The sequence below is a fragment of the Haliotis rufescens genome, unplaced genomic scaffold, assembly GCF_023055435.1.
Source record: "Haliotis rufescens isolate VD_foot unplaced genomic scaffold, xgHalRufe1.0.p SCAF_4, whole genome shotgun sequence".
NCBI classification, from domain to species: domain Eukaryota; kingdom Metazoa; phylum Mollusca; class Gastropoda; order Lepetellida; family Haliotidae; genus Haliotis; species Haliotis rufescens.
In genome coordinates, this window is record NW_025964112.1 from 59,940,521 (window position 1) to 59,951,584 (window position 11,064).

An 11,064-nucleotide genomic window follows, 5' to 3' on the forward strand; every position below is an offset into this window, starting at 1 on the left:
TGTCCCCGTAATTATATGTGAAGGTCTTTTCAACTGGCCTTGTCTCCCTTTAATGTTTTGCACGTGCATTTGTTTTGTTCCGGAACGTCACCTACAGGCGCTTGGCGTGTGCTAGACCAATCAACTAACTTGCAATAATTCAAATGACTTCGGAATAGTTTTAATTTGTGTTTTCTTTTGGAAAATGATGTTTGTTTATTAAACATGCGTTGACAGCGGGATCCATGTTTAACCACAACTACAATTTCAGCCTTCATTTCAACTAGGGAATCTAAGTTTCGAAACCCAGCTGTTCATACCAAGCAATTATTTCCTGTTTAACCCAATTGAATTACCAGTATGTGTTGTTGTTGAAACGTATATAAATTGGTGAAGTTGGGGTGATTTCTTATTTAGTATGATATCTTCGTTTACTTGAAACAGATCATAACTCATTCATGTTCATTTTAACTTAGGGCAAACACAGAAGATTGTGTTTACGTTGACGTCTAACGTATATTAAGATATACGTATCGTGAAAAATACACGTATGTCGGTATACAGATTGATGGAAATTTGATGGAATGGAGATAAAAATATACATAGATGCAAATACATGAACACATGAACATGAACATGTTGATGGAAAAAAGGTAAATGGATTGAGGATGTCCGACGCAATTTCCTATTTTTACTTGTACCACAAGTCCCGTGTTTTTTTAGGTGAACAATTGACGTGCCTTTGCATGTGTGTGTGATGGGTACCGCTAACGGGACAGGAAACCCTCGCATTTTCGAGGGAAAATGGTTGTTTTGTGGCTATTATATACAAATTGATGGATAATGGATACCGATGATTGGAAGTATAGATAGATAGATAGATAGATAGATAGATAGATAGATAGATATATAGATAGATAGATTCTGGGATGGATAAATAAATGATTACCGTGAAATGATGGATTGGTGGATGGATGGATGATATATAGATGAACGCATGTGTATATGAGTGTTGTAAGCAAGAAAGTTCAAAAGACAAATAGCTTGCAGTGAATGGATTATTAGAAAAGGAGTAGGATTACGTGCAATGGCATTAACGATTTTGACAGAGTGTCATTTCTCAAATTTCATGAAGTTCATTCTAACCTAACATGTTATTTTTTTATAAATTTTGAAATGGATAATGTTTTAAAACATGACTACTTCAATTACAAGTGTCAATGGAACACGTCTAAAAGTGTTTCCCCTAATAAAACATCCGTTCTCTGAATGTCATAGAATACCAGCGGGACAAAAAAAAAACGTCCCCCGGGGACCCACTGACGCTCAGTCATTCCCGCCAAGTCGTATTTGTCCACCTGTCACGCTTGCACAGCACCGTGACGTCAACATAACGTCCTCGTCACGGGTCACGCGGTTCGACGAGACGGGGCTATGTTTCCTTTGAACCACGTGGTGTGTTTTAAGATGCATGAACGCGAACTGTGTTTGAACTAAACTGGAACAGTATGGCGTCCTTCTGACGTAGCACGCCCCTGCGCCATGTTCACGTGGCGGCGTGTTTTGGTTTGTGTCAGGTCATAAATTTGAAAGTGTATCCGATGAACATGTACAGCTGCCGTATAAGTGTTCTTGTATGTGTGAATATGTGCATGAGTGTGCATGATGCACACATGCCAACGCGTGTCTTTGTTTGATGCCAATAGATTGTAAAAATTAAAAAAATACATTTACGGAAGTTTAGAACAGCCCTTTCTCGATTCGTCGTAGCTCACATGATTTATTTATTGAAACATGCAGATATGAAGGTAGCGAAAATAGACTTTGTAGAATTTGCAAAAATGTGTATTGAAAATTAATATTACCTTTTATGTGTATTTTGGATTTAAGAGCAAAATTCCACAATCCAAATGTTAACACATTTTGTGATTTAATGACGATGGTACAGAAACTATCAGAATATTATTTGTGTTTAGTTATTATGCTAGGAAACAAAGAAAGTGTATGAGTTTGGAACACCCACAAGATTGTGTACTAAGTCCCTTGGTCCCATCAGTATCATGAATATTTGTCTGATTAGTGGTAGACGTGTTATGAGTGATACCGTTTTCTTGACATCACTTTATTGATACTAAAATGATATGGTGGTATTTTGCTATAGTGTTACACAGTTTTGTACTATCGATTCATGGTGTCATTGTCATGAGGTGATGGTATTGGGATATGGCTGTATAGCGTTTGTTGTGTGTTATTGTGTGTTTGTGCTATGCTGTTATGGTGCTTTGGTATTATGGCATATTTTGAGGTGATTGTGTTGAGGTGTTGGGATGGTATGACATTATTACACACTACTCAACATTTGCTAAGGACCAAAATTATCAATTACATTTCTAAACCACATTGGACATAAACGTATTCACAGTATGTACCAAACCTTGGTTTGCGTGAACATTCTGAATTTGCAGCGTCGGGCCAATGGAGCAGTATTAACACATGTGCAGAGCGGATATAACTTGGTAATGGTACTTCTTGTGGGGTTTATGTCAATGCTTATTCTTCCCCTGGAGATGCACAACGGAACATCGCATCATTGCCAGTGCAAGGTACACTAACCGTGGCTAAATAGCCTCCTGTGCTGTAAACTCCTAGAGGTGTTCTTGCTTCAATGGAATATGGCTTTGTTGACTCTCTAAATGGTTTTGTTGAATGGTAGTGGGCAATGTTTTCAACTCTGGTTGGTGGGAAGTGCTGATAATTCAAATTTATTCATTTACTGCCACTGAAATCTTAACGAGGTGATGGTTTCCCCAGGGAGGTATTGTGTAACGTTCTATATCCTGTTTCCGCTTGTCGTGGAAAGAAATACAATAAAAATACAACGCATATTTTGTGAAATCCGTTTGTGTCACTTTGCAAAAGAGTTTGTGTTCAAGGGGAAACCTTGAAATATCAGTTAACTTAAGGAAAATAAATGCAGTTTTATACACATGATTCGATATCTCCCTATGGATGACATACGGGGATGCACGGAATACAGGCAGATATACGTATGCAGAGAAAGATATTTCCCCAGATATTTAGGTATCTCTGTACACTTGGTTGATTACGTGTCATCGTACCCCGCCGACGTGGATTCTTGTTCATGATATCAGTCACTGGTTTGTCGGGTAAAGATTCGGATATTTACAGCCCGTCGTCATATGGCTGGAATATTGTTGAGTACGGCGTTAATCAAAATGCAAGCTAACAAACCTACATCTGGTATCACAACTTACAGCTTCCTACCCCTGTATTACCCCTCAGATATAGGTAGATGTGGTGAGGTGAAATAGGGTTTAAAGTCCCGTTCATTATCATTACACGTATTGAGCGCATAGAGTGACTGTGTATAAACAGCTATTTCACCCTGACGCATGGGTAATTCTAAAAGTATTAATATAGACATATATTTCCGGTGCTATATACAATGTAGATAACTCGATAGGAATAGAGAGGTATTTCCCCTGATATATAGGTCATTATAACAGTATTATTATATTATAGACATATATTTCCCGTGCCATAAAGATAACTATAAGTACAGAAAGATATCCCCCCTGATATATGGAGGTTTTTCTAATAGTATTAATATAGACAGATATTTCCCGTGCTATATACAATGTAGATAACTCGATAAGTAAAGAGAGGTATTTCCCCTGATATAGAGGTCATTATAACATTATTATTATAGACAGATATTTCCCGTGCCAAAAAGATAACTATAAGTACAGAGAGGTATTTCCCCTGATATATAGAGGTTTTTCTAAAAGTATCAATATAGACAGATATTTCCCGTGCTATATAGATAACTTTATAAGTAAAGAGAGGTATTTCCCCTAATATATGATACTCTAACAGTATTGATATGGACAGATATTCCCCTTGCTATAGATAACTCGATAAGTACAGAGACGTATTTCCCCTGATAAATAGAGGTTATTCTAATAGTATTGATAGAGACAGATATTTCCCGTGCTATATATATATAACTTTATAAGTAAAGAGAGGTACTTCCCCTAATATATAATAGGTAATTCTAACAGTATTGATATTGACAGATATTCCCCGTGCTATAAACAATGTAGATAACTCGATAAGTACAGAGACGTATTTCCTTTGATGTATGGTAACTCTGTAAATAGAGACATCCATTTCCCTGGATGTATTTTGACTTTACCATATGTTCCCTTGTTTTTCAGGTGAACAATTGACCTGTCTTTGCGTGTGTTTGTGGCGGGTACCATCGGTGGGATAGGATACGCTAACATTAACGCGGACACCCGGTATCATCAGTATTTGATAGTGATTCATGTGATTTCTCTTTATACAGGTATTCCCCCGATATATAGTCACTCAATAAACATACGTACAGGTTGCACAACATTAACATTACTCACAGAGAAATAAGACATAAACAATAAGTACTCCCAATAGAAATAACTATATTGACGTTATGCGATACACAGGCGACGAAATATCACAACCTTGTTGTCCAAATCTGTTTATAAAGGGCCAGAAAGATATGTACACTACTTTGTCTTTCCCCTTTATTTGATATGCACTGTTCAGTTACAGATCAAGGCGTTTTACTACCGGATGATGCTATTCCGGGATTATACCACTTTTCACTTAATAGGATGAAGTGGATTCTATCGCCATACACAAATATTTAGCTGCCTTAAAAACCAAAATCATTGCCATGTTTTGTTGTTGACATCCTAGAAGCTGAATCAATCACTGTTGATACATACATCTGGCTACAGTCTCGCTGAGATGATTAAACGTAATTTTCTCTTTGCATCCTTGTAATATAATGGTACGCAATGCAACAGGCTTGTTGTTAGTAAAAGTATTTTTTGTGAAGATGTATCTACATAGTTCATGGCTGCTGGCATGTTTGCCGATTAACATCTCAAACATAGTGATATCTGCTTGCGTAAATATATTTTAAGTTGTCAAGATCAAGCCGCCATTGTCTCAGTAGGAAATATAGATATAGAGAAAGCACAACAAACTCCTAAACCTACGAATGCACACATTCCAGCAATTACCACCATTTATTTCTGAAGAAGGGGAAGTGTTTCTCTCGTCACTAAAGCAACAACACTCCGATTCCAAATGGACAACACTCAGATTCCATGACGAATTGTGCAGAAAACACGCACAGTAAGCACTACATGCATGATAATGTATATAGACATATTATCTTTGTTGGTGTAGCAGATGACATATTGATAAAGTAGTCCTCGGTGCCAATGGCCGGTGACATGACTTTACCAGATGAGTACAGACCAAGACAAAATATGTTTATTTTTCCTTCCCAAAACGAGAAACACAAAAACGCTCCATAAAATGCACCTTATATTTGTATCATATCATGGACAATTTGAAAGTGTTTTATTGTTGTGGAGCTTTTAACAACTGGCAATAGACCCATTCCCTCAGAAGTCTTCAATCAATGGTCTTTTTGTGTGGAAGCTCTTTATGTGTGAAGGTAATATTCAACGCCATGTTTCCTGCAAGTATCATGCCATATGTCTGTTTCATGGTGGAGAGGGCACGCTGCTTGATGAGGATTATATTTGGGAACTTGCTCATGCTTTACAGCACAGTGTAAGACAAGTGCCCCGTACATACTCATGTATGTTTCACTTATCGCTTTCCTCCTATGAGGTGCCTGAAAAGTTCTTTGACTAACTACGAAGAATGTTGTGTTTGTTTGTTGTTTGACGCCGCACTCAGCAATATTTCCAGCTATATTGCGGTGGTAGGTAAATAATCGAGACTGGACCAGACAATCCAGTGTTTGACATCTTGAGCATCGATTGATGCGATTGGGATGCGATGACATGCATCAACCAAGTCAGAAAGCCTGACAATCGGATCCCGTTTACGAGCTAAACCCCGTAGTTATCTTTACGACAAGCCTTGGTTTCAGCATGCTGGGTTCGAAGGCGTCTGACTCCTGATCAGAAACGCTCCGGGTTCACCATTTCTCGCTGGCAGGTACATTTAGAAGCAGACCAAGCTGATTCTTTTAACGAAATGTAACTATGGATAAGTCTTGGGTTCACCACTTTCAAAAAGAGACTAAAAACTAAGTGGAAACCTCCATTGTCTCCGCCGAAGAAGACGGCAAACTTTGTTCTATCAGTTAGCCAAATGAATCTAATTTTGGTGGGAAATGCCCCGAAAGGTCAGACCATTAACGGCCAATTTTACACGGATCTGCTTATGTCACTGCGTGAAAATATCAACCGTGTGGAAAACTCACTGAAGGTGTGTTGTTCCACCTGGACACTGAACCTGTGCATTGCTGCAACACATGACTGTGGCCTTAAACTCATTGCATATCCTCCATTCTCACCAGATTTGGCACCGTCAGACTTCCAACTCTCTCCAAACTCGAAGAAGTAACTGTCTGGCAAGCATTATGCAAATGAAGATGACCTTACTTGCTTTGTGGGGACGCTTTACACCACTATGAAGAAGGTGTCTACACCAGTGGGATCTAGGCATGCTGGCATCGTTGGCCAAAATGTGTGGACCTCGGAAGGGATTATGTTGAACAATAATTACCAACCAACTCCATCAACGCAGTCTATCACAGATAGGCTGTGAACAGTCCAGCCACCCCTCGTACATTTAGCTGACATGGCGTGAGGTAACTGAAACAGATAAAACCAGAACTCATTCACTCACTCACTTAATTGCTTTCTCCTATCAGATACCAGTGCACTATCACAAACGAATATTCTGGACTAATATACGACGAGCCTAGTCTAAAAAGAGAAGCAGATTGTATATGCAGTTCTTCGTGAGTGAAGTCAACTCACGCACTCTTATCCTAGTACGAAATATCCGGAATTCGCTACTCACACTCTATTCTGAGCAATGTGGCCCGAAATACGAATAGGTTGACACTTGTCACTATTCTCAATGAAATTATTTTAGGATAATTATGTGGTTCTTTGTAAATCATAATTAACCCTGTTAGTGATAACCCAAAACAGGTATTATGACATGGAAAAGTAGAAAATTCCTTACATTTGCGTTGTACAACCTAGGGAGTGCTGCTTTGCCAGTTCAAACCTATGTATCTGAAAAGAACCAAAACATCTTTCCAAAATCCTTTGCTTGAACTTTTATCATTGCATTGATACGGGACGTGTGACGGCACATGCACGCATGCTTTATGGTGTGGTGCTCAGCTACCTCTTCCAGCTATGGCCTCCAATTTAACGCATAATTTAAGGTGGAAGCGATGGAGTGATGCCTCCTATGCTTGATCCTTATCAAACATGAATTGGGCTTAGTTGCTATTCCGAGCGTGGAAGATTAACATTGGATATATGACTGATGAAAATCTTTAACGCTTGAGAGTTTTAGAATATGCTTTGAAACTTGGAGCGAAATATATCATCTTTTTTATATGATTCACATAAGGAATGCATTGCTTATCTATATATGTTAACGCAGTGATTGGTTTTATCGATATGTTATCTTTAACTGGCTATTTCGAAGCTGATTATCAATAAAAACAGAGGTGACAATGGTTTGAACTTATTTATACTCATAAAAATTCGACGTTTTAGTCCAAGTGTCAAGCAAATAATCGTCTTCACCGGTAACTTGTTTCACAGAGTTGTTGCTGATAGAAGAAATGTTCTGTCAATGAACAAATCCATGTTTATAAGTTGATCTTCTTTCAGTTAGGATTTGGTTGGTTTGTTGTTTTACGCCGCACTCAGCAATATTCCAGCTATATGACGGCGGTCTGTAAATAATCCAGTGGGATCGATGACATGCATCAACCAAGTTAACGAGCCTGTCTACCCGATCCCGTTAGTCGCCTTCTACGACAAGCATAGTCGCTTTTTTAGGCAAGAATGGGTTGCTGAAGACCTATTCTACTCCGGACCTTCACGGGTCCTTTCATTTGGGGGGCCGGATACAACTCAGTATATAACATCAGTGGAATCTGTCGACACTGAGCTTAAGTGTGACCAGGAATTAAGTTCGGTTTAGACAGCACTCCGATTCTAGAGTTGAGTTATTGAGTCATTTGCGAATATAACATATTTCACAAACGAACGTGGCAACCATCTTCAATAGGCCCAGGAACAGATCAACACTACAATATGGTTATCAGATAGGACAGATCCAATGCAGTATAAGATAACTCAACTTCATTGATAATCTGTTTTAAAATCACCCAGCATGACGCAAGCCCTGCAGCCAGGACGCTAAGAGTTGTTTTATATTCTCTAAACCTTGAAAAATAAACAGGAAGAACGTATACATGATTGTATCTGCATGGTGGGGAGAGGTTATGTCAACTTGTTTATGGAACATTGTCGTTACACGCACTGCCTGATGGGAAACACAGAGACACAGGGGTCGCCGTCAGTATATGAGGGACAGTTTACATGATCGAAAATCATGATGGCAACTTCTGTACAGTTGACCTACAATTTTCTATGTAAAATGTGAAACTTTATATGATTTATAGAGCGTACTGTATATATCCAACATAGCATATTTGTAGACAAATATACATATATCTGTCAAACGCAGTCGTGTTTATAGCATAAACAGAAATTCAACACTCGATATTGTTTTCTCGGCAATTCTGAAGTAACCTTACACTGCACTGTTTGTAGTCATTGGCGTACGTAAAGAAATGCTATTGCTTCAGCTTAGTGTTTGCGAGTGATGCTTTTTGGATACATGTACTGCGGGTTTATATATTTAACTTAAGTATGAAGAGTTTTTCTTTTAAAGCAGTCTGCATGGAAGAACACGATCTGCCATGTTAGAACTCTGTGGTGCACATCCTTCTTGTTTTGGGTTCATACAAAACAGTTGTTGTCTACGTACATAAATGAGGCGTCCTCATCAAAAATAGGTTTGATGTAAACTCTTAGATAGGCACGTCATATTGGATATGTCAATGAAGTCAAAACGTACTAAACTTTGTTCTTTCACCATTCTCAATAGCAATATGTAATTATTTAAACAGGGTTGCTTAAGAAATAACGAGAACTGGTTTGTATGTCTACTAACAATAGACCCCCCACAAAGACTATACAAACTCTCGCCGTTTATTCCCCGAGCACGTGGGCTAGAATCCCCACGTGCACTATTGTACGGGAGTTTCGCGTGTCGTGAATTCTTGCAGCTTTGGGTCTTGAATTCCACCTCGCAGGACTCGCCACAAAAGTATGGTAGCCGAGAAGAAACGGAATTGGAATGACACTGAGGAGAAACGAATAAAGAAGATTCAATTAACCCTCACTCCTTTGTCACTATTAGCAGGCACCTGTTTCATATTGCTGGACATATTTCAAATATATCGTCGCTTTAATTTTGAGGAATAGAATCGTAGTAGCAAATCTTGGACTAATTGTTAAAATACTTTTTTTATGCACATTGTCAGGATACTAGAGGGTCGGTCGGGAAGCCTAGTGGTTAAAGCGTTGGCTCGTCAAGCCGAAGACCAGGGTTCGAATCTCGACATGGGTACAATGTGTGAACCCCATTTCTGGTGTCCCCCGCCGTGATATTGATGGAATATTGCTAAAAAGCGGCGTAAAACCATACTCACTCACTCAGGATACTAGAATCACTAGCTTTCCAAAACATCAACAGTCAGAAAGGTGACAAATAATTGCAAGAAATATCGGCTATTGGGAATAATGAACAACAATATTATTATAATATAAATATTACACTTTGAAATACTAAAAAAACACTTCATATAGGCTCTGAGGTGCTGAAAAATAAGGACGATTTAGGAGAAAAACACCATGGGTACCCAAGCAAATATCAGTAGAGAAATCAATATGGCTGCCGCTTAATCAGGGTCCGATGCTGAAAGTTGTCTGCCTTATCTCTGGTCTGTCACGTGGTTGTTTGATAGATGGCCAACGCGATTTATCAGGACACACGGACGGTAGAAGAGCGTCCGAGACTTCGTCTGACACGTTCATGTCGTGCAAAACGTGCTTGTTACCTCCAGATTGATGTTCACACATTACCAACTAATTTGGGAGCCTTCAGTTATCAATTTTACGATTACAAGATGGCGCTTCAGGAACTGTTACTCAGATTAACCAGAGATTAGGCGTATATGTTGGTTTCTTGTGCTAATAACCCCCATTTCGACACCAAGTGACAATATAAATTCATTGCCATTGAACCTTGCCAAAACATCAATGGTGGACATCAACAAATTCATAAAACAAGTTCAAAGCGGCGTTACACCCAACTCACTCACTCATAAAATATGTTTTTTTTATTTATGTTTGTCGTTGTACACCAAAGGGAAGCGACGTGTTAAAAGGAAGAGTAGAACAGTCTTGTGTTTTAATCGTATATTTGCTTACTCTATTTGCCTAGGATGATTCGTCTTGGCTAGATTACCAGAGGATGTTCATATGAACAACGACCTACTTCAGTAGTGTAAACACTGCATTGGGTATGGTTTGACGCCGCTTTTCGCACTTTTCCAGCAACATCACGGCGGAGGACACCAGAATTAGGTGAAACACACAGTAACCACCAGGGCCCACTTGCACAAAGCGATCTTAGCGCCACAACTATTGCAAGCATATGTTAAAGTATGGGAGTTACGATCATCTTAGCGCTAAGATCGCTTTGTGCAAGTGGGCCTTGATCCGCTGGGGATGAGGCTCCGCTGATGGGAACAGTAACTACTCAATGATGTCTAAATGCGATGGATTTCAAATTATGATGATGCAGTTGCACACTTGGACATACGTGTCACATTTACATTGGTGGTTAAACGAAAAAAATCACGGATGGCCAAGCGATTCGCTGTGCAGAGTTGCGTCCCTTGGGCACGCCAGAGGTTCGAATCCCGGTTCGCCCCGATTATGTTTCTAGGTTTGTTAGCACCATACCCGTGCTCGTGGGTTTCACCGAAGTGGTAAACGTCTGAGACCTGCATCACTTCGGGCTTTCCTCCCACATTAAGCTGACACGCCGTGATAAAACTGGAATAATGTTAAAAGCGGCGTTAAA